Source organism: Nyctereutes procyonoides, unplaced genomic scaffold (assembly GCF_905146905.1).
Source record: "Nyctereutes procyonoides isolate TBG_1078 unplaced genomic scaffold, NYPRO_anot_genome, whole genome shotgun sequence".
In the NCBI taxonomy this organism is placed as follows: Eukaryota; Metazoa; Chordata; class Mammalia; order Carnivora; family Canidae; genus Nyctereutes; species Nyctereutes procyonoides.
The window spans coordinates 18756770-18784525 of NW_026575160.1; the positions used below are offsets into that span (position 1 = coordinate 18756770).

At 42.2% G+C, this 27756-nt stretch overlaps 2 protein-coding genes across 18 annotated transcripts in view; one reads left to right on the forward strand and one right to left on the reverse strand.

The window, feature by feature from the left end:
* Positions 1–27756, forward strand: part of LOC129502831 (uncharacterized) — a 196942-nt gene that overhangs the window by 6267 nt on the left and 162919 nt on the right. For 3 of the 9 annotated variants that reach the window (XM_055314643.1, XM_055314644.1, XM_055314646.1), the window contains exons 4-6: positions 13419–13502; positions 15474–15792; positions 16284–16436. The gene's annotated coding sequence lies outside the window, so the exon portion shown is untranslated. Of the gene's footprint in view, positions 1–13418; positions 15211–15473; positions 15858–16283; positions 16437–18729; positions 18817–23829; positions 25745–27756 lie in introns of those variants that run through there. The other 6 variants (XR_008663041.1, XR_008663040.1, XR_008663043.1 and 3 more) reach the window with 6 other exon arrangements.
* Positions 16515–27756, reverse strand: part of LOC129502835 (retinitis pigmentosa 9 protein) — a 32949-nt gene continuing 21707 nt past the window's right edge. For 4 of the 9 annotated variants that reach the window (XR_008663050.1, XR_008663052.1, XR_008663051.1 and 1 more), the window contains 2 exons: positions 27651–27734; positions 19070–22379 (listed from right to left, as the gene is read on the reverse strand). The gene's annotated coding sequence lies outside the window, so the exon portion shown is untranslated. Of the gene's footprint in view, positions 17277–18242; positions 18748–19069; positions 22380–25780; positions 25801–27141; positions 27286–27650; positions 27735–27756 lie in introns of those variants that run through there. The other 5 variants (XR_008663054.1, XR_008663053.1, XR_008663056.1 and 2 more) reach the window with 5 other exon arrangements.

Consider the following 27756-nt stretch of genomic DNA (forward strand, 5'->3'; position numbering starts at 1 on the left):
GCTCCAGGAGGGCAGAAAGTACTTTTACATCTTGTCGATTGTCCAGTGCATTACACAGTTCTTGTCTAGGCACTCATAACTATTTGTTAAATGAATGAGGTCATTGGCCATGACTGAAACAGGGAGTACATGTGGGGGAATGACTAGGATATCTAGAGAAGAAAGCAAGTGATAGATACAGATCATGAAGAGTTTGACATGTTACATTTGGAGTCTATCCTAAAGGTAATAGAAAACTATCAGCAGAGGATGATTTCTTTTGTGTTATAGAATGATAATATGAAGGGTAATATAGACAATGCAAAATGTAGCAATGTTCCAAAAAGTCAAAATGCAACCTGAGTAGTTTGTGTGTTAGCAGAGGAAAGCAAGCTAAGCTGTTAATAATTACAGGTCCCAAAAAAAAACCAAAAAATAATAATAATTACAGGTCCCACTTCAGGGATGTCTACCAGCCTCTGAGTCTCCAAAGGCTTTGTTTTACACCAATAATAGTAATAATAACAATGACCACAACGACAACAGCTAACAGTACTTATCATGTGCCAGGCATGAACTCTAGTCCTTACAACAACTCTCTATGAGTTTGATATTGTCTCCACTTTGCAGCTGAAGTGACTGAGGCACAGAGAGGTTAATTATCTCACTCTAGATCATACTACTAATAAAGTAGCAGCGTTAGGATTAAAATCTAGGCTGTCGGGGTACCTGGGTGGCTCAGTCAGTTAATCATCTGCCTTCAGCTCAGGTCATGATCTCAAGGTCCTGTGTGCCTGTGTGGAACCCCATGGGGAGCCCCATGTGGAGCCCCGAGTAGAGCTCCCTGTCAGGCTCCCTGCTCAATGGGGAGTCAGCTTCTCCCTCCCCTTCTGCCCTTCCTCACCCCACTTGTGTTCTATCTCAAATAAATAAATAAAATATTTTAAAAGATAAAAATAAAAAAATCTAGGTTTTCTGGCTCCAGAGTTTATGATCTTTACTCTGTTTTATGGCCTGTCTTCCTCCTAGACAATTGCCTCCTTTCATCACTTCAAATATTAGGAACTACCACATTATCTCAGGAACATAGTTTAGGTAGTATGAACAGGAAGAAAAAAGAGATGATATTTCTTTTGCCTTCTCTTGGGTTATCAGAAAAAAATAATTTCCAAAATGCTCAGCAAAGTTCCTCTTACATCTTTTTGGCCGGAAAATGAGATTGCTATACCTGGTTTCCAGTCATTGATTGGGTTCGAAGGAGAAAAGTTTCACTTTCTCTGAGCACATTGCTTTCCTTTATCTAGATAAAATCAGGGTTCACCTAGCAAGGAAAAAGTGTTTGAGTGCACTAGTAAGACCAGCAACAATGCCTGCCACAAACACAATCAATCCATGAGACCAATGAGAATGTTCTTCAGGAAGAACACTGGACTGGATTCTTTCTTTAATGTGCCATTCAGTAGCTATGTCATTCTAACAAGTTATTTAACCTCTCTGAACCTCTTTCTTCATATAAAGCTTAGACATATTATACCTTAAAATCATACAAAGACTTAAGACGATGTAAGGTGCCTACCACAGAGTACCAAGGTGTTCATTGGTTGAACGTCTGCCTTTGGCTCAGGGCATGATCCTGGGGTCCTGGGATCGAGTCCTGCATTGGGCTCCCCATGGGGAGTCTGCTTCTCCCTCTGCCTCTGTCTCTGCCTCTCTCTTTGTGTCTCTCATGAATGAATAAATAAAATCTTTAAAAAAAAAAAGTGCCTAGCACACTGTCATTTAATAAGTAACAGTTGTTAACATTTTGTTCTATTCCACGTGTTAAATATAAAATGACCATAAGATCCATCAATTCCACTCCCAGATATATACCCAAAAGAACTGAAAGCAGGGACTCAAGCAGATATTTGTACACCCATATACATAACAGCATTATTCACAATAGCCAAAATGCAGAAACAAATGTCCATTGATGGATGAATAAATGAAATGTTATTTATACATTGGAATATTATTCGTACATTGGAATGAATGAATATTGGAATATTATTGCAATGGAATAGAATATTATTCACCCTTATAAAAGAAGGAAACTCTGACATGCTACAGTATGGAATAACCTAGAAGATATCATGCTGAGTGAAATAAGCTAGACACAAAAGGGCAACATTATATAATCCCATTTACAGGAAATATATAGAATAAAATTCATAGGGACAGAAAAGTAGAATGATGGTTGTCAGGGGCTGGTGGGAGGAAAGAAAGGTTCTTATTTAATGGACAGAGAGTTTCTATTTGGGATGATAAAAAGTTCTGGATATGGTTAGTGATGATGGTTGCACCACACTGTGAATGTACTTAATGCCACTGGATTGTATACTTAAAATGGTGAAAATGACAAATTTAATGTTATGTATTTTTACTCCAAAAAAGTTAAAAAGAAAACCTTGAAAAGAAACTGGCTTTGTCACTTGCTAGATCTGTGATCTGAGGCAAATTACCTAACCTACTCGAGCCTCAGTTTCCTCATCTATAGAATGAGAAAAATAATAATACCACCTAATTCCCAAGTCTATTGTGCAGTTAAAACAAGATGACTCGATAAAGCACTACTGTCTTTGATTCTTCCTAGCTGAAAAGAGAAATATTCTAATTCTAAAAACTCCTGTAAGTCCTTACTACTTTATTTGGCAAATAGCAAAATTGTTACTATCACTGTGGCAGAGAGAAAATGTACATTTTTAATTTGGCTGGATCATATGGTAGGAGTATGTTTAGTTTTATAAGAAACTGCCACAGTGTCCTCCAAAGCAGCTGTACCATTTTGCATTCCCTCCAGGAATGAATGAGAGTTCCTGCTGTTTCACATCCTCTCCAGCCTCTCCTATTGTCAGTGTTCAGGCTTTTGATCATTCTAATAAGTGTACAGTGGTATTTCATTGCAGTTCTAATTTGCAATTCCCTGATGACATAATGAAAATAAACATATTTTCATGTTTATTTGCCATCTATGTATCTTCTTCGGTAGGGTGTTTGTTAAGGTCTGTACCCTATTGTAATTTTAATTGGGACGTTTGTTTTCTTAGTATTAAGAGTTCTTTGTATATTTTGGTAACAGTCCCTTATCAGATATATCTTTTACAAATATTTTCTTCCAGTCTGTGGGTGCCTTTCCATTCACTTGATAGTGTCTTTCACAGAGTTTTTAATTTTTATGAAGTCTGGCTTAATTCCTTCTGACATGGGTTGCATCTTGGTATTATACCTAAAACGTCATCACTGTATCTTCTTCTAGGAGTTTTATTGTTTTGCTTTTCACACTTAGGTCTATGATCTATTATAAGTTAATGTTTGTGAAGAGGGTAAGGTCTGTGTCTACGTTCACTTTTTTTGCATATAGATATCGAGTTGTTCCAGGATCATTTGTTGAAAAGGCTATCTTTGCTCCATTGTATTGTTTTTGCTCCTTTGCTAAAGATCAGTTGACTATATTTATGTGAGTATATTTGTGGGTTCTCTTCTGTTCCATTGATCTTTTGGTCAATTTGTTTGACAATACCACAGTGTCTTGATTACTGTCACTTTATAAATAAATCTTGGAGTAAAGTAACGTCAGTTCTCTAAATGTGTTGTCGGGCAGCCTGGGTGGCTCAGCGGTTTAGCACCTGCCTTCAGCCCAGGGTGTGATCCTGGAGACTGAGGACTGAGTCCCACATCAGGCTCCCTGCATGGAGCCTGCTTCTCCCTCTGCCTGTGTCTCTGCATCTCTCTGCGTGTGTCTCTCACGAGTAAATAAATAATCTTTAAAAAAATAAATGTGTTGTCCTCTTTCAATATAGGGCTGACTCTTCTGGGTCTTTCCCTTTCCATATAAACTTAAGGATCAGTTTGTAGATATCCATGAAATAACTTCCTGGGATTTTGATTGGATCTATAGATCAAGTTTGAGAGAATTGACATCTTGACAATATTGGGTCTTCTTATTCATAACCATAGAACATCTCTCCATTAATTTAGTTATTTGATATCTTTCATTAGAGTTTTGTAGTTTTGGGGATCCTTTGGTGGCTCAGTGGTTTAGTGCCACCTTCAGCCCAGGGTGTGATCCTGGAGACCCGGGATCAGGTCCCACGTCAGGCTCCCTGCATGGAGCCTGCTTCTCCCTCTGCCTGTGGCTCTGCCTCTCTCTCTCTGTGTGTCACTCATGAATAAATAAATAAAATCTTTTTTAAAAAATAGTTTGTAGTTTTGTACATATTTTATATGTATTTCATTATGGGAATTGTCCATATAAATGGTCATGTGTTTTTAATTTCAAAGTGAACTTTCTCATTGCTGGTAAATGTGAAAGTGATTGGCTCTTATATAATAGCCTTGTATTGGGGATCCCTGGGTGGTGCAGCGGTTTGGCGCCTGCCTTTGGCCCAGGGCGCGATCCTGGAGACCCAGGATCGAATCCCACGTCGGGCTCCCGGTGCATGGAGCCTGCTTCTCCCTCTGCCTGTGTCTCTGCCTCTCTCTCTCTCTCTCTCTCTCTGTGTGACTATCATAAATAAATAAAAAATTAAAAAAAATAACCTTCTATTCTGCAAGCTTACTATAATCACTTCCTAGTTTCAGGAGTTTCCTGTCCATTCTTTCATATTTTCGACATGGAAGAGCATATCATCTAAAAAGACAGTTGTTTCTTCCTTCCAATTTAGTATATTTTTTATTTCCTTTTTTTTTTTAAGATTTTACTCATTTTTTCATGAGATACACACACACACACACACACACACACACACACACACAGAGGCAGAGACACAGGCAGAGGGAGAAGCAGGCTCCACAAGGGGAGCAAGCCTGATGCAGAACCAGATCTCTGGACCCAGGATTATGTCCTGAGCCAAAGGCAGATGCTCAACCACTGAACCACTCAGGCGTCCCCTTCATTTTCTTATTTTATTGCTTAGCTAAAACTTCCAGTATGACATTGAAAATTGGTGATGAGGAGTGTCAGTTAAGTAACTGACTCTTGATTTCCTCTCTGGTCATGATCTCAGAGTCTTGAAATCAAATCCCATGTCAAATTCCGCTCGGTGGAATTTGTTTGAACTTCTCTCTCTCCCTCTTTCTCTGCCCCTCCCAGCCCCATGTGCATGTGCGTGTTAGCTCGCGCTCTCTCTCATATAAATAATAAATCTTTTAAAAAGAAAAAAGAAAAGTGGTGAAAGGGGATATCCTTGCTTTACTGCAGATAGTAGTGGGATAGCTTTAAGTTTCTGACTTATATATAATGTTCCATGTGAGCTTGAATAGACTGTGGATTCTGCTGTTGAACAATGCAGTCTATAATTATGCATTTTATTCAGGTGATTGATGGTGTTGTTGAGTTTATCTGTGTTCTTACTGATTTTCTGCCTGCTGGATTTGTCCATTTCTCATAGAGGGGTAATGAAGTCTCCAATTATAATAGTGGATTAATCTATTTCTCCTTGTAGTCATATTAGTTTTTGCCTCACACAGTTTGGTATTTTGCTGTTGCACACACATACATGATAAGGATTCTTTGTTTTTTTTTTTAATTTTTTTTTAATTTTTATTTATTTATGATAGTCACACAGTGAGAGAGAGAGAGAGGCAGAGACACAGGCAGAGGGAGAAGCAGGCTCCATGCACTGGGAGCCTGACGTGGGATTCGATCCCGGGTCTCCAGGATCGTGCCCTGGGCCAAAGGCAAGCGCCAAACCGCTGCGCCACCCAGGGATCCCGGATTCTTTGTTTTTTATCATTACACAAAATGCCTCCCTTCATCCCTGATCATTTTTCTTGCTCTGAAGTCTGTTCTATCTGAAATAAATATGGCTATTTTCACTTGCTTTTGATTAGCATGGTGTTAGCATGGTACATCTTTCTCCATCCATTTATTCTTAATCTCTATGTATCTTTATATTTAAAGTCAGTCTCTTATAGACAACACATAGTTGAGTCTTAATTTTTGATCCACTATGACAAACTCTATCTTTTAATTGGTACATTGAGGGACGCCTGGGTGGCTCAGCGGTTGGGCGTCTGCCTTCAGCTCGGGGAGTGATCCCAGAGTCTCGGGATGGAGTCCCAAGTCAGGCTCCCTGGATGGAGCCTGCTTCTCCCTCTGCCTGTATCTCTGCTTCTCTGTGTGTGTGTCTCTCATGAATAAATAAATAAAAATTAAAAAAAATGGTACACTGAGTTCACTGTCAAAGTGATTACTGATATAATTTAGTATCTACCATATACATTAGTTTTCTACTTCTTGCCCTTGTTTTTTGTTCCTATTTTTGTCTTCCACTCTTTTCTGCTAGTGTTCATCAACCATTTTATATGATTCCATTTTCTCTTTTTTCTTAGCATTATCAGTTGTACCTCTGTTTTCACTCTTTCTGGTGGTTGCCCTATAAGTTGTTATATACGTTTACAAGTAATCCAAGTCCACTTTCAAATAATACTACACTGCTTCACTAGTAGTGTGAGTAATTTATAAAAACAAACTATTCCTAATTCCTACTTCCTGTCCCTTTTATCATTGCTATCATTCCACTTATACATAACCACCTGTAAGTATGTGCATATATACACACATAATTGAATACACTTGCTATTATTATTTTTCAAGATTTATTTATTTGATATATAGAGGGAACATGGGTGGGGACAGGCAAAAGGAGAATCTCAAGCAGACTTGGCTCAGTGTGGAGACCCACAAGGGGCTTGTTCTCACAACAGGTTGAGATCACAACCTGAGCAGAAACCAAGAGTCGGATGCTTTACTGATTGCGCCACCCAGGCACCCCTTGCTATTATTATTTTGAATAAAATATTACCTGATAGATCAATTAAGAATAAAAAAATAAACATTTTTATTTTACTTTCACAAATTCCTTCTTTTTTTTTTCTTCAAAGATTTTATTTATTTATTCATGACAGTCACACACACACAGAGAGAGAGAGGCAGAGACACAGGCAGAGGGAGAAGCAGGCTCCACGCAGGGAGCCCGACGCGGGATTCGATCCCGGGTCTCCAGGATCACGCCCTGAGCCAAAGGCAGGTGCCAAACCGCTGCGCCACCCAGGGATCCCTCACAAATTCCTTCTGTAATAATATTCCTTTATTTTTTAAGATTTGAGAGAGAGAGCAAGCACATGGGGGGGGGGCGGCAGAGGAAGAGGGGGAGAGAGAATCCTGAGCAGAGTCCCTGCTGAGTCCAGAGCCCAAGTCAGGGCCCAATCTCCTAACCCTGAGCTCATGACCTAAACCAAAATCAAGAGTCAGTCGTCTAATCAGCTGAACCCCCCAAAGCCATAATCTTCCTTCCTTTATATGGATCAGAATTTCTGACCTATATTATTTTCCTTCTCTATAAAAACTTTTAACATTTCTTATAAGGCAGATCTACTAGCAACAAATTCCCTCTATTTTTGTTTTTCCATGAAAGTCATTATTTTTCCTTCACTTTTGAAGAGTAATTTTGTGGCGTACAGATTTCTAGGTTGATGGGATTGTTTTTTTTCTCTCAACACTTTAAATATTTCATTCCACTCTCTTCTTGCTTGCATGGATTCTGAGAAGTTGGATATAATCCTCAGCTTTGCTAATCTATCATTAAGGTGTTTTTCTCCTCTTATTTCAGGGTTTTTTATCTTTCATTTTCTGTACTTAGAAAATGATATGCCTAGGGGCCCCTGGGCTACTCAGTTGGTTGAGTTCTGACTCTTGGTTTCAGCTCAGGTCATGATCTCGAGGTCATGAGACTAGGCCCCCTGAGGGATCTTCAAAGAGCAGGGAGTCTACTTGAGATTCTCTCTCCTTCTAATCCACCCCTCCACCCACGCCTGCTCTCTCTCAAATAAATAAAATAAATCTTCTTTAAAAAAACTGTTAGAAAATTATATGCTTAGGTGTAGTGTTTTTGTTGGTTGGTTAGCTGGTTTTGACATTTATCATGCTTGATACCCTCTGAGCTGCCTGGATCTGTGGTTTGCTGTCTGACATTAATTTGAGGAAAATTCTCAGTCATCATTGCTTCAAATACTGTTTTTATTCTTTCTGCTTTCTTCTTCTAGTATTCCCATTATGTGTATATTATACCTTTTGTTTTTCCACACAAACAACTTGAATATTTTTGAATATTTTATTCTTTTTCATTCTTTCTTCTCTTTGCTTCTCACTTTTTGAAATCTCTTTTGTTATATCCTCAAGCTAAGAGATTCTTTGCCCAGCTATGTCGTCTATTGAGTTCATCAAAGGCATTCTTCATTTTGTTAATGTTTATCTCTAGCATTTCTCTTTTTTTCCTTAGAATTTCCATCTCTCTGCTTACATAACCCACCTGCTCTTGCATGCTGCCTACTTTATCTTTTAGAGTCCTTAGAATATTAATCATGGTTGTTTTAAATTCCTGGTTTGGTAATTCCAATATCTCTGTAATATTTGTATCAGATTTTCATACCTGTTCTGTCTCTTCAAACTGTTTTTTGCCTTTTAGTGTCTCTTCTAATTTTTTCTTGATAGTTGGACAAAATGTACTGATAAAATATATCATGGATACTGGGTAAAGAACTGCTGTAGAGGGGCACCTGGGTGGTTCAATTGGCTAAGTGTCTGCCTTCGGCTCAGGTCACTAACCCGGAGTCATGGGATGGAGCTCCATAGGGGGCTTCCTGCTCAGCGGGGAGTCAGCTTCCTCCTCTGCCTCTGCCTGCTCCTCCCCCTGCTTGCGCGCTCTCTCTATATATATATCAAATAAAATTTTTAAAAATCTTTTTTTAAAAGATTTTATTTATTTATTCATAAGAGATACAGAGAGAGAGGCAAAGACACAGGCAGAGGGAGAAACAGGCTCCGTGCAGAGAGCCCGATATGGGACTCGATCCTGGAACTCCAGGATCACACCCTGAGCCGAAGGCAGACGCTCAACCACTGAGCCACCCAGGTGCCCCAATAAATAAAATATTTTTTAAAAATTGCTGTAAATAGCAATTTGATCATGAGATCAAGTCCCATGTCAGGCTCTGTAGCTGGCATAGAATCTGCCTGAGATTCTCTCTCCCTGTCCCTCTGCTCCTCCCCCCATTCATGCTCTCTCTCTCTTTCTCTCTAAAATAAATAAATAAACAAAATATTTGGGGTACCTGGGTGGTTCAGTCAGTTAAAGAGCTGACTTTGGCTCAGGTTGGGTCCTGGGATAGAGCCCTGCATTGGGCTCCCTGCTCTGCTTCTCCCTCTCCCTCTGCCCCTCTCCCTGCTCTTGATCTCTCTCGCACTCTCTCTCTCTCTAATAAAGAAATAAAATCTTAAAAAAAAAGAAATAGGAAAAAAATAAGACTTATGAACATTAAACTGCATCAGTAGCCAACTCTACCAAAATACATAATACCAAAACAAAACACACAACACATTCTTTCAGAGAAGTTCCACCTAACTTTCAAGAAATAGGTAAACAGGGGATCCCTGGGTGGCTCAGCGGTTTCATGCCTGCCTTACACCCAGGGCGTGATCCTGGAGTCCCGGGATCAAATCCCACATCGGGCTCCCTGCATGGAGCCTGCTTCTCCCTCTGCCTGTGTCTCTCCCTCTCTCTCTCTGTCTCTCATGAATACATAAATAAAATCTTTAAAAAAATAGGTAAACAATATTTCTCTTACACAAACTGCTCTAGAGAAAAGAAAAAACTATTTAACTTATTTTGTAAGCCTGGGATATCTTGAAACCAATAAAAGACAATATGAGAATTGAAAATTATAAAACAATTACATTTACAATCTTAGATCACAAAATTCTAAATAAAATACTAGCAAATAGAATCCTACAATGTATACTGAAATATTAAAACTAAGTTGGGTATATCCCAGCAATACAAAAATTGTTTAATGAAAGAAAAGTCTAGGGGCATCTGGGTAGCTTAGTCAGTTAAATGTCTGCCTTCGGCTCAGGTCATGATCCCAGTGTCCTGGCATCAAGCCCCACATCAGGCTCCCTGCTCAGTGAGGAGCCTGTTTCTCCCTCCCCTCTGTTGCTCCCCCTGCTTGTGCTCTCTCATGCTCTCTGTCAAGTAAATAAATGAAATCTTAAAAAAAAAAAAGGCATAAAGAAAGAAAAGTTTATTAAGGAATCTACCTTACTAGCAAGGTGAAGGAGAAAAAATATGATTATTTCAATAGATTCAGGAAAACCATTTGCGAAACTCAACATTTGTTCAAAATTTTTAAAATAATAATTTTTCAACTTATAATTTTTCAGCCTATTTGGAATAAAAGAGAGTCTCCTGATTTGATAAAGGATATCTAGAAAATAACTTATAATAATTCTTTATGGTAAATCATTAGAAATGAAGTACAAGACAAAGATATCTGCTCTCAGTTTTTTTTTAATTTTTATTTATTTATGATAGTCACAGAGAGAGAGAGAGAGGTGCAGAAACATAGGCAGAGGGAGAAGCAAGCTCCACGCACCGGGAGCCCGATGTGAGATTCGATCCCGGGTCTCCAGGATCGCGCCCTGGGCCAAAGGCAGGCGCCAAACCGCTGCGCCACCCAGGGATCCCCTCAGTTTTTTTTTTTTTAATTATTTATTTATGATAGTCATACAGAGAGAGAGAGAGGCAAAGACAAGGCAGAGACATAGGCAGAGGGAGAAGCAGGCTCCATGCACCAGGAGCCTGACGTGGGATTCGATCCCAGGTCTCCAGGATCGCGCCCTGGGCCAAAGGCAGGCGCCAAACCGCTGCGCCACCCAGGGATCCCCCCCCTCAGTTTTTTTAATTGAATATTGTGTTGAGGGTTTTAGAAGATTAAGATAAATGTGAGAAAATATTCAGTGAAAAGTAAGAAACAGGGATGCTGGGTGGCTCAGTGGTTGGGCATCTGCCTTTGGCTCACGTCATGATCCCAGGGTCCTGGGATGGAGTCCTGTATCAGGCTCCCCACGGGAGGCCTGCTTCTCCCTCTGCCTATGCCCTGCCTTTCTTTCTGCATCTCTCATAAATAAATAAATAAATAAATAAATAAACAAATAAATAAATAAATAAATAAATTTTTTTTAAAAAAGAGAAGAAACAGAATCATCACTATTTATAGATGATTTGAGTGTGCATTTAAAAAATCTGGTCAAATCTACCAAAACTTGAAGCTAATGAGAGTTTAGCAAAGTTGCTGGAATAAAAATCTCAATACACAGACCTGGAGGGTATTATGCCAAGTGAGTAAGTCAAAATGATAAAGACAAATCCGCATGATTCACTCATAAATGGATGAAAAAAAAATTTAAAGACAAAAATAAACAAAAAGCAGAATCAGAACTACAAATATAAACCGATGGTTGCCAAAGGGGAGGGGGTAGGAAATTGGGCAAAAAGGGGAAGAGGGAAATAGAGGACTTCAGTTACGGAATGACTAAATCATGGGAATAAAAACAGAGCGTAAGGAATACAATCAATGGTACTGTATAGCAATGTAATGGCACAGATGGTAGCTATACTTGTGGTGAACATAGCACAATGTATAAACTTGTCAAATCACTAGGTTTTATACCTGAAATTAACATAACATTGTGTATCAACTATACATAAATTTAAAAAAAAGGAAAAAAGTCACTTGTATTCCTATACACCACCAACACAGTTAGAAAATGTAATTTAAATGAAAGAAATAACTTTCAATAACAAGAAAATCTACAAAAGATATTTATAAAGGAAATTATAAGTTAGAACTTTGTATTTAAGATTTAACCAGGGATCCCTGGGTGGCGCAGCGGTTTGGCGCCTGCCTTTGGCCCAGGGCGCGATCTGGAGACTCCAGATCGAATCCCACGTCGGGCTCCTGGTGCATGGAGCCTGCTTCTCCCTCTGCCTGTGTCTCTGCCTCTCTCTCTCTCTCTCTGTGTGTGTGACTATCATAAAAGAAATAAAAATTTAAAAAAAAATAAGATTTAACCATAGAAACAGATGTGATCTTCATTCATTGATTTAATTCCTGCCTAATACCCTATAATCTATCTATATAATAATTTGCTTATCTGTTCTCTTATTTCATGGACATTTAGATGGTTTTCAATTCTTTTGTTACAAGCAATGCTACTGCAGGAAATAATTTTAATAGATAGCTCTTTGTGTTTATATGTAGGATTTTTGTCTAGAATATTTCTAGAAGTAGAATTGCTGGTTTATGGACTATGACACATTTACAACTTTCTGATAATGTCACCTTGCTCTCCAAAGTGATTTAACCAATTTACACTGTCACCAGCAGTGTATACATGTTTCTAACACTACACTTTGTCCTCCTTAACCCTTGGTGTTACGAGACTTGTTACATTTTTTTCCCAATCTGAGAGTTATAAGCGCCATCTCATTGCACATCCCACAAAAATGTAGGCTCCCTAGGAATTATAATTTTGTTTTTCTTCCCTGCTGTTTCCATCAGGTTACACTTGTGCTGGGTCCCTTTGTAGGTACTCAAATATTAGCAGAGGAAACAAGTGAATGAAGGTTCACTAGTAAGGCTGAGCGTCCTTGATCCTTGCTTAAAAGCAAGACTATTATCATCACACTTGTGTTTAAAATTTTAATCTAAAATCCAGTGTGTTAACTGAGGAAAAGTATAAATCACTCTGCTTTAATGAGAGACAGAGATTGTCAGACTGTCAAAAGGATGTCAGGGACCACCCAATCAACAGAAAAGGCACTGGGCCTGGGAATCCAAAGACCTTAGCCCAATCTTCTTCCAACTTAGGATTCAACTTCATTTTACGGGCAGATTACTTAACCTCCCTGAATCTCAGGTGCCGTCATCTTAAAATAGAGATGATGATAATAATACCCATTTGGAATCCAGAGCAGAGAACACAGAGTTCACTAACTGGCCCTTAACATAAAAATAGCAACCCCACCTAACCTCGGACACCCACTCCACACAAAATGCCACAATTGGCACAAAAACGTTCTTACGTCAGAGGTCACATTGATATATGGACAGCTAGTACCACTATGGGCCAAGTAGTACAAAACCAGGTAGTTTATCCTTGACATCTTCCAGCACTGCCCCAAACCCAAAGTTTTCAGTTAAGTTTTTTCTTCTCTTCCGTTCTGCTCCCTAATGATCTACCTACCAACCCTCTCAATTATTAAGTCAGAAGTCCTGTTCAGCTAAACACACCCCACCATATCCCTCAGCCTATTTACTGAATAGCCGCTAAACTTTGCTTCCTCCCAAGGACACTCCTGTTCTGAGCTGCTCATAAAGGGGTTCCTCTTTCTCCCACTCTTTGTGCACTCCAGGGCTGAGGCATGGCCACTAGCTTGTGGAATATCCAAGTTTTCTGGGGACTGAATATTATAAAATTTGGGGAGCTCTCTTAAAGAAAAATATTGTAAAATTATAAATACAAACATCTTCTGATACTTCTCCCTTTCACTTTGCAGGTCAATCTACCACATTCACTGAGGACATAGGAACCTGTAAATGACTATGACATGAAGGAGGAGGTGGATCATCCAAAATTCCAGGTTCCCTCATCTTTTCCTTCCTCAGTGTCACTGATTTCTACCCCACAGCACTTCAGCAAACCACTGCTTGGCCACCCTATGGACCTTGCTATAATTTGCAACTGCTCCAACTCTAAAATCCTAAATTTAAATTTTCTGACCACAATACCCCTACTCTCTTTCACTCTCATGTGAAAGATCCCCATTATCTTTTTTCTCCATTTGATCAGTTCCTCCCCAACATTACTTCCTTTTTCTTCCTGACTATACACTAGCCACTAAGTAGGGTGGAATAAGGTTCCTAGGGTGAAAATTTAAGGAGGCATTCATGTTCAAGGTCATGCAAGTGCATGGTACATATTACGTGTCATAACGTTATTATGTTAATTTCCCACCATTACACTGAACTTTAACTCTCTTCTTTCTACAAGCCTTACAAAACCACCCTTTATCCATCGAATCATTCAATGTCTTTCCCAAGCAACTGAATATGACAGAGCAAGTGACATACCACTGCAGATGAGGGACAATATAAATTACTGATCCTCAGTCCAGGTCAGCCCTCAACTCTACCAGCAATCCTTTTGCACATCTGTAGACGACTGCTTTTTCCCCTCCCTGTAGCAGTATGGTAGACCTTGTTCATTGTCAGCTCAACTAATACCCATTTTTCTTCCTTAGTCACGGCAATCTTAATTTTTTTTTCAAGTGACAATATGCCTAGTGAAAACTGTATTTCAGCCATAGGAAGCTAATGTGGTATAATCTGAAATTGGGCAGGTAGGTCTTCTAGTAAAGCTCCTTAAAACCAAAACTGATGACAGAAGAGAAGCTGCTGTGTACCCTTTTGTGCTCTTTTTTCACCGATTCTCTTCTCAACTCCCTGCTTTCTGCCTGGAACAGCCATCTTGAAACAAGTGCAATTTGAAGATGGAAAGCATTGCTAAGGATGGTGGAACGGAAAGAGGAGATTGGGTCTTTGAGACAGCAAGGAGGTTCCAGACCAGCCGGTGATGAATGGCATGCCTCCAAACCTCTCTATGTGAAAGAAAAACTTTTTTTTTTTTTTTTGGAAATTAAATCTTTTATCCAGTTTCAGGCACCACTATTTCTGCTCAAACAGAATTTCTACCTGGTAATACAGTCATCCAAATTTTCAACTCTCCCTGCAAGTCTTATTCCTGGTCTCCATTAAAAAAAATCAAGGTCAAAAAAAAAAAAAAAAGAAAAAAGAAAGAAAAAAGAAAAAAATCAAGGTCATCAGATGCTAAAGCACTGAAATCCCTGCCTTCAGGACTTCATGTCCCTCCTATGTGAGTTACTTTCTTGTGTCCAAGGCAAAGCACTGCAACCAGGCTTAGCTAACCTCACACTGCTTCCTCAGAACATCCTCCTAACTAACATCCCTTCTCTCTCCTCTATAGGTAACATCTACCCATCTCTCCACTCTGGCCATAAAGATACTGAAATCTCTATCTTTAAAAAGCCAAACAATTTTTAGAAACTCACAATCCTCCTTCCAACCCCACGATTCCCGTTAACCACTCTCCTTTCTCCCACGTGCAAAGAACAGCAGAGTCGGGCAGCCCAGGTGCCGCAGCGGTTTAGCGCCGCCTGCAGCCGGAGGCGTGATCCTGGAGACCCAGAATCGAGTCCCACCCACGTCGGGCTCCTTGCACGGAGCCTGCTTCTCCCTCTGCCTGTGTTTTTGCCTCTCTCTCTCTCTCTGAAAGAATAAGAAAAACCAAAACCAAACCAGCGGAGTCCGTGTGTGCCAGCTTCCCGCTCAAACTGCCCACCTACGGGCCCACGGGCGGCCTCCCCAGGCCCTCCGTCCCTCACTCTCCCGACCAAGAGCGCCCTACCCGCCAGGGCCTCTGCACCCCCCTGCTTTTTCTGTCCGCAGCGGGAAGCAGGCTGGAACACCCCCCCTTGTGCATCGCCTTCCCTCAGGCCTGCGCCGTCCAGGCCGCCTTCTCCCTCTCCTCCTAGGTCAGCTCCTCTCCCTAAGGGTCAGGGCGTTAGGCCCAAGGAGGGAAGGACGGCAGGAGCTCCGAGGAGGGGACAGCAGCTATCCTAACCGCACGCCCTCGAACGGAAGGGACGCCTGGGAGAGCGAGGGGTCCCCTGGAAGCACCAGCACCTGCGCGTTCCCGCGCTGCAGCCAGCCGCGTGCAGAAAAGGGCCCTGAGCCGCCCCAGGTGCCCGCGGGCGGGGCGGCCTGGGCGCCGGCCGGGCCCAGAGCGCATGCGCGGGCCATCTGCGGGAGGGCGGCGCCTGCGCAGTAGGCGGCACGTGCCCGCCAGCCTAGGTAAGGGCGGGAGCCGGGCCGCCGGGCGCCAGCCTGTCCGCGTGGCGGAGCCTGCTCGGGGGCAGGTGGGTGTGCGGGGCAGACCGGGCCGCGGTCGGCAGACGCCGGGCTCGGGGCGCGGGGCGCGGGCTCCCCGGCCTGGGAGGGCGCGGGGTCGGCCCCGGGCGAGGCCGGGGCGCAGGACACGCCCCGGAGAGGAGCTCCCGGGTCTGCCCAGACCGTCGCGCCGCGGCCTGTGCGCTCCTGCCGTGGCCTCCGGGCCTCAGCCGCCCTCCTGCCGCGGCGGCGGCTGCTCCGGGAGCCGAGACTTGCTCCAGCTGGAGGGGCCCCGCCCGCGGGCGGCTCGGCCCGGGTCCCCGAGGCCAGGCGAGCGGCAGAGACGGCGGGGACCCCGCCCCCAGGCTTGGGCTTCCGAGCGGGGGCCCGACGACGGCCTCCGTCGCGGCGGGCACAGCGCTGGCCTCGCCTGAACGCCAACGCCTGTTTTTCAGCGCAGAAAACGAACTCCTCTTCGGAAAACAGCGCTCACTCTGAGGGCGGTACCGCCGGGCCGTTTTGCTACGTGCACGCGGTGGGCCCTCCGCCGTAGCCGGGTCCCCGGTACCAGAATCTCCCCGGTAATCCGTTCTGTGTTCCGGGGGCAGGTAAGGAATCTGAGGAGGTCGGCGGGGGGCGGGGGGCGGGGCGGGGGCTCCCCCTGAAGCAGCGCCCGAGGTCTTCTCACCCCGCAGTCCACGACTTCTCTTTTCCTCACCCTCCTGCATACGGGGGCAGGGTTTGAAGTTCACCTTAATAGATAAAACTTGAATTCTACCCATATGCCAGTTCTTTTGCCAAATACGGGAAGTAGATTCTCTCGTTTGACCTCAACAAAGCCATTATTGCTGTGTGTCTCACAAATGAGGGAACGGAGGCTGAGTCCAGGACTCGCCCAGTTACGCAGGAGTCAAACCGAAATGTCACGGAACCACTCTGGCAGAGGCACCGGAGAGCTCATAGTCCCTATGGATTATCCCTTCTCATGTCTCCAGTAGCAAAGATAATGTTCGATCTAATTCTTCGGCGTGCCCTGCTATAGATACAGCGTGTGGTGTATGTTATGCAACTGTTTTCCAAGGATTTGAAAACTAGGTGTGATAAGCACTGCTTTTGAGTTCATCAGTCACTGATCCCACCTGAATAGAGTCTTCAGCCCAAGGAGCCCCTCAAGGCAGCCATTTTAGAATCGCAGTCCCAGAATGAGGATTTTTGCCAGCATGCGACCTATGCTCAGCTCCTCACTGTCTCCAGCAGGACTGCCTACCTGACATGCTTTGGACTTGTCCCTTCACATGAACTAGTTCCTGAATTTTCATATATAAACATTCCATTAGCTTTGTTTCTCTGGTGACCCCTAACTAATACAGATGTTGTAATGGTTTTGGAATGGCTCGGATGAAGGAATTGTATGAGGAAAACTCTTGAGGTCAGAGGGTGGGAAATTCCTGAGAGAAAGAAATGAATATTGTATCTTAAAATTTACTTGAATTAAAAGGCTGAGAGTCTATACTCACGGACTTTTTTTTTTTAATTTTTTTTTAAGATTTATTTATTTATTCATTCAGAGAGAGTGAGAGAGAGGCAGAGACACAGGAAGAGGGAGAAGCAGGCTCCATGCAGGGAGGCCAACGTGGGACTCGATCCCGGGTCTCCAGGATCACACCCCGGGCTGCAGGCAGCACTAAACCGCTGCGCCACCAGGGCTACCCTTTTTTTTTTTTTTAAATGGAATTCACCTTTAAGGTTTAAAATATTGGTCCTGGGGCAGCCCGGGTGGTTCAGCGGTTTGGCACCGCCTTCAGCCCAGGGCCTGATCCTGGAGACCTGGGATTAAGTCCCATGTCGGGCTCCCTGCCTGGAGCCTCCTTCTCCCTCTGCCTGTGTCTCTGCCCCTCTCTCTGTGTCTCTCATGAATAAATAAATAAAATCTTTTAAATAAATAAAATAAAATCTTGGTCTTGAGAGTTGAGGTTTAGGAGAATTAAAGTGGTGAGTACTGGGGATAGGAATCCGATCTGTATGCTTGTTTGCTTCCTTAATTGCAACCTAATTCAGAGATTTTAGTGAAAAAAAGTTTATAGGATTTTACTGTCTTGTGCAACCTAGAATTCCAAGAAAGAAGCCATTTAGGGGCGCCTAAGTAGCTTGCTCAGTTAGGTGTCTGCCTTTGGCTAGATCATGATCCCAGGGACCTGAGATCAGGGCCTCAGCCCTTGGAGTCCAGCTTGCTGCTCAGTGGGGAGTCTGCTTCTTCCACTCCCCCCATCCCACTTATATTCCTTCTCTTTCCCAAATAAATAAATCTTAAAAAAAAAAAAAAAAAGAAAGCCACTTCAGGCTGGCTAAATAGGGAATCAAAAGACATAATCCATATTAGAATCTATATCCCTTTATTTCTTTTTTTCCCGCCTTAGGTTTTGACTTTCCCTGTATTGATGTCATTTTCAGCCATTTCAAAGTGGCAAAAGATGGTAACAGCATTTCTGGGCCTGTAATGATTTTATGGCTAGGGATCCCAGAGAAGAGCCTTTTCTTCCAGTAGTTTTTCTTTCTTTTTTAAGATTTTTTTTTTTTTTTTGAGAGAGAGTGAAAGCGAGAAAGAACACAAGCAAAGGGAGGGAGAGAGAGGAAGAATCAGACTCCCTGCTGAGCAGGGAGGCCCATGCAGGGCTCTGATCCCAGGACCCTGGGATTAACCGATTAAGCCACCCAGGTACCCCTTCTAGTATTTTCAACAAGAGTTCCAAAACTAACTCCTGGTGGTGTGGCTTTGTTACATGTTGTCTTTGTTCTACTTACCAAGCCAGGAAGACGGACTAGTCTCCTTAACCAGTCTAAGTTATATGCCCCATGTTGAAGGTGGTATGAAGGACAGAGAAGGTCTCTCCTTTTTCACAGGAGCTTGAAGACCTATTGCTGAGAGAAGAATGGATGCCAGTACAAAAAGATGTTGACTGAAGATAATTTACATCATTTTTGGATAGAGTTAAGTAGGAAATTAGAAGAATGTATTAGAACTTGTTAAATATGGGATCCCTGGGTGGCGCAGCGGTTTGGCGCCTGCCTTTGGCCCAGGGCGCGATCCTGGAGACCCAGGATCGAATCCCACATCGGGCTCCCGGTGCATGGAGCCTGCTTCTCCCTCTGCCTATGTCTCTGCGTCTCTCTCTCTCTCTCTCTCTCTCTGTGACTATCATAAATAAATAAAAAAATTAAAAAAAATTAAAATCTGCTTTGCTGAAAGTTTTAAAAAAAATTTATTAAAAAAAAAAGAACTTGTTAAATAGCTTGGTCAAATTATGTATTAAACAGCGTATCTGTCATATCCAAGGTTGTAAAGATGGAGGAATATAACGAGTCCAGTTGAGCAAGTAGACTCAGCATCCTGGCTGTCTTAACCCTACAGGGCAGATTATTGTGGTTTATTTTGTACCTAGTCATTTTGACTTGGAATTATTCAGGAGAGGCAAAACTATTCTATGAATAATGACATCTCTTTAGTTGAAACTGGTTTAAATTACTTTTTTATTGAAAAAGTAACCAAATGCATTGGCTAAAAATTAAAACAGTATACAAAGAATGGTCTTTCCCTCTTATCCCTTTTCTCAGTCTACCAGAGAATACGGCTAGTGATTTGGGTATCTTTCTGGATATATATCCTATGCATATTCAAGGATTTTTACTTGTATTTAGTAGGCTTTATTTTTTAGAGCAACTTTAGGTTCACAACAAAAGGGAGCAGAAGGCAGAAAGATTTCCCATATGCCTCCAGCATGCCTCTCCCATTATCAACATCCTTCACCAGAGTGGTATATTTGTTACAATCAGTGAACCCGCAGTGGTACGTTTCACCCAAAGTTTACATTAGGGTGTGCTCTTAGAGCTGTATGTTCTGTGGTTTTGGATAAATATATCATGAAAGATACCTACCCACCATTATAATATTGTATTGAATAATTTCACTGCCCTAGAAGTCCTTTACCGATTCATGCCTCCATTCTCTCTAACCCTTGGCAACCATCTATCTTTTACTGGTTCTGTAACTTTGCCTGTTCCAGAAAGTTGTATCATTGGAATCCTATAGTATGCTTCTTTTCAGATTTGCTTCTTCTGCATAGTAATACGCATTTTGAGTTTCCTTGTATTTTTTTTGTTTCTCGATATCTTGTTTTTTTACTGTTAAATAATATTCCATTGTCTGAATAATGTTTATATATCCACTCATCTACTAAAGGATATCTTGGTTTCTCCCAAGTTCTGGACGAATATGTTTAGTTTTGTTAAGAAAGTGCCAAACTTTCTTCCTTTCACACTATATCATTTTGCATTTGTACCATCTTGCATTTCCACTAGTAATCAGAGTTCCTATTGCTGCACATCCTCGCCAGCATTGAGTGTTGTTAGTGTTCAGGATTTCAGCCATTCTAGTACTCCTATAGTATCTCATTACTTTAATTTCCATTTTCCTGATGACATGATGTGAAGCATGTTTTCATGTTTACTTGGTAAGATTTGTCTTTGTATTTTCTTTGAGATAAATGTTAAGGTCTGTAGTCTCTTTTTAATTAATTAATTAATTTATTTATTTATTTACGATAGTCACAGAGAGAGAGAGAGAGAGAGAGAAAGAGAGAGAGGGAGGCAGAGACATAGGCAGAGGGAGAAGCAGGCTCCATGCACCGGGAGCCCGACGTGGGATTCGATCCCGGGTCTCCAGGATCGCGCCCTGGGCCAAAGGCAGGCGCTAAACCGCTGCGCCACCCAGGGATCCCTGTAGTCTCTTTTTAAATCAGGTTATTTTCTTAATGTTTTAAGTGTTTTTTGTATATTTTGGGTAACAGTCCTTTATCAGGTATGTATTTATAAATATTTTCTCCCAATATGTGACTTTTTATTCACTTGACAGTATCTTTTGTTGAGTTTTACATTTTAATGAAGTTTAGCTTATCAGTTCATTCTTGCATGGATCACATCACGTATGCCACTGGTTTTGTGTCTAAGTAATCACCAAACCCAAGCGCACCTAAGTTTTCTCTTGTGTTACCCTTTAGGTCTTAGAGTTTCTGTATTTTACTTAGAGGTGTGTGCTCCATTTTGAGTTAAGTTTTGTGAAGGGTGTTTGTTGTAAAGTTTGTGTGTAGGATCACTTTTTGTACATGTATGTCTGGTTGTTCCAAGACAATTTGTTGAAAAGACAGCAATCTTTGCGCCATTGTATCGTCCTTGCTCCTTTGTCAAACATTGGTTGATTATATTTATATGGGTCTGTGTGTGAGCTCCCTATTCTACATTGATCTATTTGTAATTTAGGATTTTTTTTTTTTTTAGATTTTATTTATTTATTCATAAGAGACACACAGAGAGAGAGAGGCAGAGAGAGCAGACTCCATGCAGCCCTGGACTGAAGGCGGCACTGAACCACTGAGCCACCCGGGCTGCCCTTATTTGTAATTTCTTAAGTGTTTGGTAGACGTCACCAGTGAACCTTTCTGGGCCTGGTGCTTTCTGTTCTGGAAGGTTATCAGTTAATTGATTCACTTCCTTTAATATAAAAAGATCCGTAAAGATGTCCATTTCTACTTCTGTGAGTCTAGTTTATCTCCCAAGGAATTGGTCCATTTTTTGTAGGTTTTGAAAGCTGTGATAAGAGTTCATAGTATTCTTTCCATCTTTTTACTGTCCACAAGATTTATAGTGATGTACCCTCTTTTATTTCTAATGTTAGTCATTTGTGTCTTCCTTTTTTTACTCCATAAGCTGGCTGGAGGCTTATAAATGTTACTGATCTTTTCAGTGAACCAGCTTTTGTTTTGTTTTCTATTGATTTTCTGTTGTCGATTTCACTAAGTATGCTTTAAATTTTCTTATGCTTGGATTTAATTTGCACTTCATTTTTTAGTTTCCTAAGTTAGAGGCTAGATGATGGATTTTCAGATCTTTTTAGTTTTGTGAATTTTTCTCTAAGCACCACTTCCATGCCATCCAACACATTTTGAGAGATTCTATTTCATTTAGTTCAAAATATTTTTAAATTTCTTCTGAGATTTCTGTATTGACTCAGTGTTACTTTAGTAGTGTATTTAATCCAAAAGTATTTCGGGATTTTACAGCTATATTCTGTTGTAGGCTAAGAGTAGACGCTGTATGATTAATATACATTTTAATTTCTAAAGGTGTTTCCTGGCTCATCGTACAGATATCTTGGCACATGTTCCATGTGGGTATATGTGTATTCTGTTTGATGAAGTAGTCTGTGGATGTCCGTTACTTCCATTTGGTTAAGGGTGCTGTTTAGTTCAACCATACTTATTCATTTTTTTTACCCACTGTATCTGTCCTGTTCTGATAGAGGAGTGTTAAAGTCTCCCAACAGTAATAGTGGGTCATTCCATTTCTCCTTGCAGTTCAATCACTTTTTGCCTCACATAGTTTCACCCTTTGTTAAGGGCATACACTTTAGGGATTGTTACGTTTCAGTGAAGAATTGAGGTTTCATGCAATGCCACTTTTATCCCTGATCCCTTTCCTTGCTCTGAAGTCTGCTCTGTCTGAAAAAAAAAAAATAGTTTGTTCACTTTCTTTTGATTCGCATTAGCACAGTACATCTTTCTCCATGCATTTACTTTTCATCCCTGTCTTTATATTTAAACCCAAGTTTTTGCAGACAACACAGGTTTTGCCTTTTAGGATATTTTGTAATATTTTCTTGATTACCAGGCATTCTGTACTGGATAAAAGGAACTGTTCTAAATAGGCCTTTAGTGATGTGTTAAGTTGTGGAGGTAGGACAGAGATCATAGGGAGGAAGGAAGAAAGAAAATAAATGAATTCTGGAACTAGTATGGTTTACAGACTTCTAAACATCAGAAAGATGGGTCAAGGAAGTTACTAGTAGTAGTTACTGAGGTAAAAACATGGCAGATGACTTAAAGTCCTATGCATGTTAGCAGAGGGAGAAAGGTATTACAAAGAGTAGCCATAGATTTTGCTGATTAGTGAGGGACAAAATAACTCAAACACGTATGTTTTTGCAGTGGGTAGTTGAATAGGGTCCTGTGGTGGATGCTAGTGGAAGGGATCTGCCTAAGGTATTTTGGTCTATTGTATGATATAGTACAACTTTTGTGGTGGGAAATTATCAGAGTCATGAATTTCTTTCTGTTGGCTTCTAACCTCTTTAGATAGTGTTTAACTCCAAGCTGAGGCTTGTCTGTTCCCTTTCTATAAAGAAAAAAGAACATATACTTTTATGTATAAATACATTAGGCCAGGTCTGAGAGACATTTTGATGTAGTCTTAAAAAGAGTGAAACTGAGTTCATAGGATCAGCCATCAGTAAATTGTCTGATGAACACTGATCTGAATTTAATTACTGTTTTCATATACTAAGTAGAAGTTTTAACTTCATTTGCCTTTTAAAGTCAAATCCCTTTCCCCACATGAATTTGTGTGAAAGAAATGTGTCTGGCATTATTGGCATCATTGAACTATTTACCCCTAAAGAGAGGAAAATGGGAAAAGCGGGATGTGTGTATGTGAATGAACAGTGCTGAATGAACAGGTTTACCAAGGCTTGTACGTACAAAGAACTTTTGTTCTTCTTTGCTCTATAAGAGCTGACATAATTATTCTTTCCTCAGCCACAACAATCCTGAATTACGCTTACTAGGTGCTTGGTCTCTTTGAAAAAGAGATACTACTAAGTAGTAGTGATTCATAATATGCTGACTATCTGATGGCCTGGTAACCAACTAATCAGTTCAGTTGCCTGCTTTAATGGTGAAGGAAGGTTCTGGAGGCCCCACCATTCTGGTCATTGCCCTTTCCCTTGTCGAATCCTGAGGATCTCCAGGGAGAAAGTAGAGGCCGTTAGCTGCCAACTGGCATAGAAGAAACTGCATATGTTAACAAGTGGTGTGGCCACATGGCTGCATACTGGCTGAATGTTGTGACTGGCTGCAGGAGACAGAGTGGGTAACTGCTGTGTTCTCCTCCTAGGTTTCAGAAACAGAAGTCTGTATTTTCCATATTCGGTGGTACTCAGTGAGTATCCTGGCTTCCTCATCCCTCAGTCCCCGTTGCCCACTACATTTAACCGAAGAAGACCTATGTTTTGTAACACAGCACAGTTCCGGCAGTGTAGTGGCTATGGACAGAAAACAAATATGAAAGAGACTCAGACTGAACCTCATCAGGCTGAAAATATGACTCAGAAACAAGACACCAACTCAGAAGGTGATAGGGTGACCAGTATCCTGACTTCTAATATTGACACAAAAGCCGGCAAAACTGAAGCAACAGGTAGGGTTTTGTCTTCTGTTGTCCAGAAGGAGCCACATCCTGAGAGCCCTTCTCATAACATCGTGTACAGGATATCACCTCAAGGACAGTATGTACCTGAGAAGGCAAAAACGAGGCCAGAACAGAGCAAAGGATGCCCTGTAACACAGTTCTGGAAGACTTTGAAGGAAACTATCCGTTTGTATAACCTAACTTATGGTAAGACCATGCCAGAGAACCTGGTGCAGCATAGTGGGATTTCACAGAGTCCTTGTGAAAGTAGAAGTGAGCTCTATAACCGTCATGAGGGTGCAGACAGCATCACAGGTAAAGATGAAGAAAGCACTATCTGGTCGGAACAGTGTCATGATGTAAAACATGATGAGGTGGTAAAGTCAGGCTCCATCAGGGACATGAACTTGGGAAAAGAAAAAGGCTGTGCAGCTGTTCCCCAATTCCTGTCCTCTCCAGGTGAAGCAAAAGACAGAGATGAAATCCAGGATACACTAAACTCCAGTCTGTGCCAGTCTTCTGGAGATGGCAATCAGCTCCAGCAGGAAAGGCCATTCTGCTCCAGCAATAAGGCCACTGAGGACCTGAGCCTACAGTCCAGATCCCAGAGTCCCATTAGCTTTGGGGAGAGCATGCCAGACAATGGCAGTGGAGGCCATGGCCATCTTGTGAAAGTGGATGAAGGTGAAGTGGTAGAGACGCACACCTGCCCTCAGAGTTATGTCCCTCCCCCTACCTCTCTGGCCCAGTTCAGCCAAGTCAGTGAAGGCATTCAGTGTGATATGAGCCAGTGGCAGGATGCAGAACACGAACAGTCTCCTGAGCCATCACCAGAAAGCAGAAAGACAACAGAGGAAGGGGCAGTCAGGTGTGGGGAATTGGATGAGGTGGTGAGGGACGGCTTCCCCAAGTATGTTCCTAACCCCGCCTGGTTGGCCCACATGAACAGCAAGGGGGTAGATGCGGGGATTCAGTGTGATGGCAGCTGGTGGCAGGATGCAGAGCTGGGGAAATCCCCTGACCAAATGCCTTCCAAAGATGAGGAGTCCTCACCAGCCTGCAAAACTGAGGGCTCACAGGGAAAGACCATCAGGACTGGGGAACTGAACACAGATGAAGAAATGACCAGGAAGGCTGAGACTGAGGAGTAGGAGCACGAGAACTTCAAGAAGTGTGCAGATATTCAAAAGTCTGTGACCGGCAGGAAGCAGACATCCCTGAGCAACTTCTCAAGAGGGAACACAGGCTATTTAGTGAGGAAAAATGCTGCCTCGAACACTGTATTTCCCGAGGATTCAGAAGACTGTGACTTCGAAGAGGAAGTTGAAGGTGAAATGGAGGAGCTAGACTGCCTCTTTGCAGACTTAGTCCACTGGGCCCTGTGGCCTCTTCAATTATCACAAAGTTGGCAGGATCATCAGGATGCCACCCGAGTGCTGTCTCCCTTCCCAACTTCTTGTGTGGCCCGCCAGAAATAAGAACAGGTTAAAGCATGGAGAATATGAGAGCATCCCTGTAGTGTGCAAAGTGACGGGACAGGATGGCCAGTTCCGAGGGGAATGTACGACGGCCATGCAGGAGGGGTTGGAGTCCAAGAGAGCCTCTCATAAGTCCTGGGAACGTAAGTGACTAATGGGCTCATCCTATTTGGTGTCTCCGCTGGTTCCATACTGGGTCCTGGATGCAAAGGCAGCCATAGATCAATAGTGTTTCTCCATTTTGAAAGTATGGTTTTTGTTTTTGTTTTTTTTAAGATCTTATTTATTAATGACAGAGACAGAGAGGCAGAGACACAGGCAGAGGGAGGAGGAGGCTCTCCAAGGAGAGCCTGATGTGGGACTCGATCCAAAGACTCTGGGATCATGCGCTGAGCCAAAGGCAGGCACACAACCACTGAGCCACCCAGGTGCTACTGAAAGTATGTTCTTAAACAACTGTAGGTGCCCATGTTTGTAGGATTGGCAGAGATCTCAAGTTTGAAGTCCTGCATTCTAGGAATTGTAATTTGAAACAAAGAGCTATAGGAGATGATGCAGACCTGAGTGGTGGGAAAGGACAGGAGGCAGAGAGAGAAAAGAGTGATGGACATAGATCTAGGTGGAGTTGCTAAGAACGGGCAGTCCCATGTAGAGGTGGTGAATTTTGATACAAATTTGGGGGCTGTTCTTTGGAGTGAGAATGGAGACAATAGCATGAGCTCAAATGGACAGTCAGGCCAGGTCAAGTATGTTCCAGGGATTGAGCCTGAGAACAGCCAGCCAGGGGGAGAACTGTGAGGAGTTGGGAAAGTGGTGCTAAAATAGTAGATATTTTGGGGCACCTGAGTGGCTCAGTGGCTGAGCGTCTGCCTTTGACTCAGGGCGTGATCCTGGGGTCGTGGGATTAAGTCCTGCATCATGCTCCCTGCAGGGACTCTGCTTCTCCTTCTCCCTGTGTCTCTGCCTCTCATGAATAAATACAATCTTTAAAAATCTTAAATAAAATCTTTAAAAAAAAAATAGTAGATATTTTCCTTTTTAGATTTTGTCCTGTAGGCAATATGGGGGTGCCAAAAGCAAATTGAACAGAGAAAAGACAGGAAGAAATGTGCTCTATGCATCTTCACCTGGTGGGACTGTATAGAAGTTTGAAGTGTAGCTGTATGGCTGAAACTTCTATATAAAGTCAGTTTAGGGGGAGCCCTGGTGGCTCAGTGGTTTAGCGCCACCTTCGGCCCAGGGTGTGATCCTGGAGACCCGGGATCGAGTCCCATGTCGGGCTCCCTGCATGGAGCCTGCTTCTCCCTTTGCCTATGTCTCTGCCTCTCTCTCCTTGCCTGTCTCTCATGAATAAATAAATAAATCTTAAAAAAAAAAAAAAAACACTAAAGTCAGTTTAGTTGAACATTAAAGTGTTGAGGATCCTAACTCTGATGGGAATTAAAATATCTACATTCTCAGAGAATCCATCAATGAAATCGATTCTTCTTTTTTTTTTTTTTTTTTTTAATGTTTATTTATGATAGTCACACAGAGAGAGAGGCAGAGACACAGGCAGAGGGAGAAGCAGGCTCCATGCACCGGGAGCCCGACGTGGGATTCGATCCGGGGTCTCCAGGATCGCGCCCTGGGCCAAAGGCAGGCGCCAAACCGCTGCGCCACCCAGGGATCCCTGAAATCGATTCTTTAAGAAAAAAAAAAAAAAACAACAAACTGGGGTTTGAACATGAGTACCAGGAGAAAATGGTAATAACATTCTTGGAAAAGTAAACTTGGGAAGGGGAGTTGTTTTGCTTTACTGTGTGGTTGTTGGTGGGAGGACTGGACTAGCAGGTCATGCAGACCTGGTTGAAGCTTGAGTTTGGACCACCCTATGATTAGGGAAGGAGCTCAAGGAGTGGGAAGGACCCAAAGTAGAGCCTGGGGGATGATTATATCTGGGGTGCAAAAATAAAGGGAAGTAAGCAAGTGATGAATGGGCTGCATAAAGGGCCCCCTGAGATTGAAGTTCCAATCTTAGCTCCCAAACCAAAACACTGTCCATCTTACCTTTAGTCTTCTCAAAGTTTCATTTGCTCTGCTGTCATTTCCCATCAGTGTGTAGGAATCAGTTTTCCCCATCCTATCACAGCCCTGTGAAGAAGATAACTTCAAT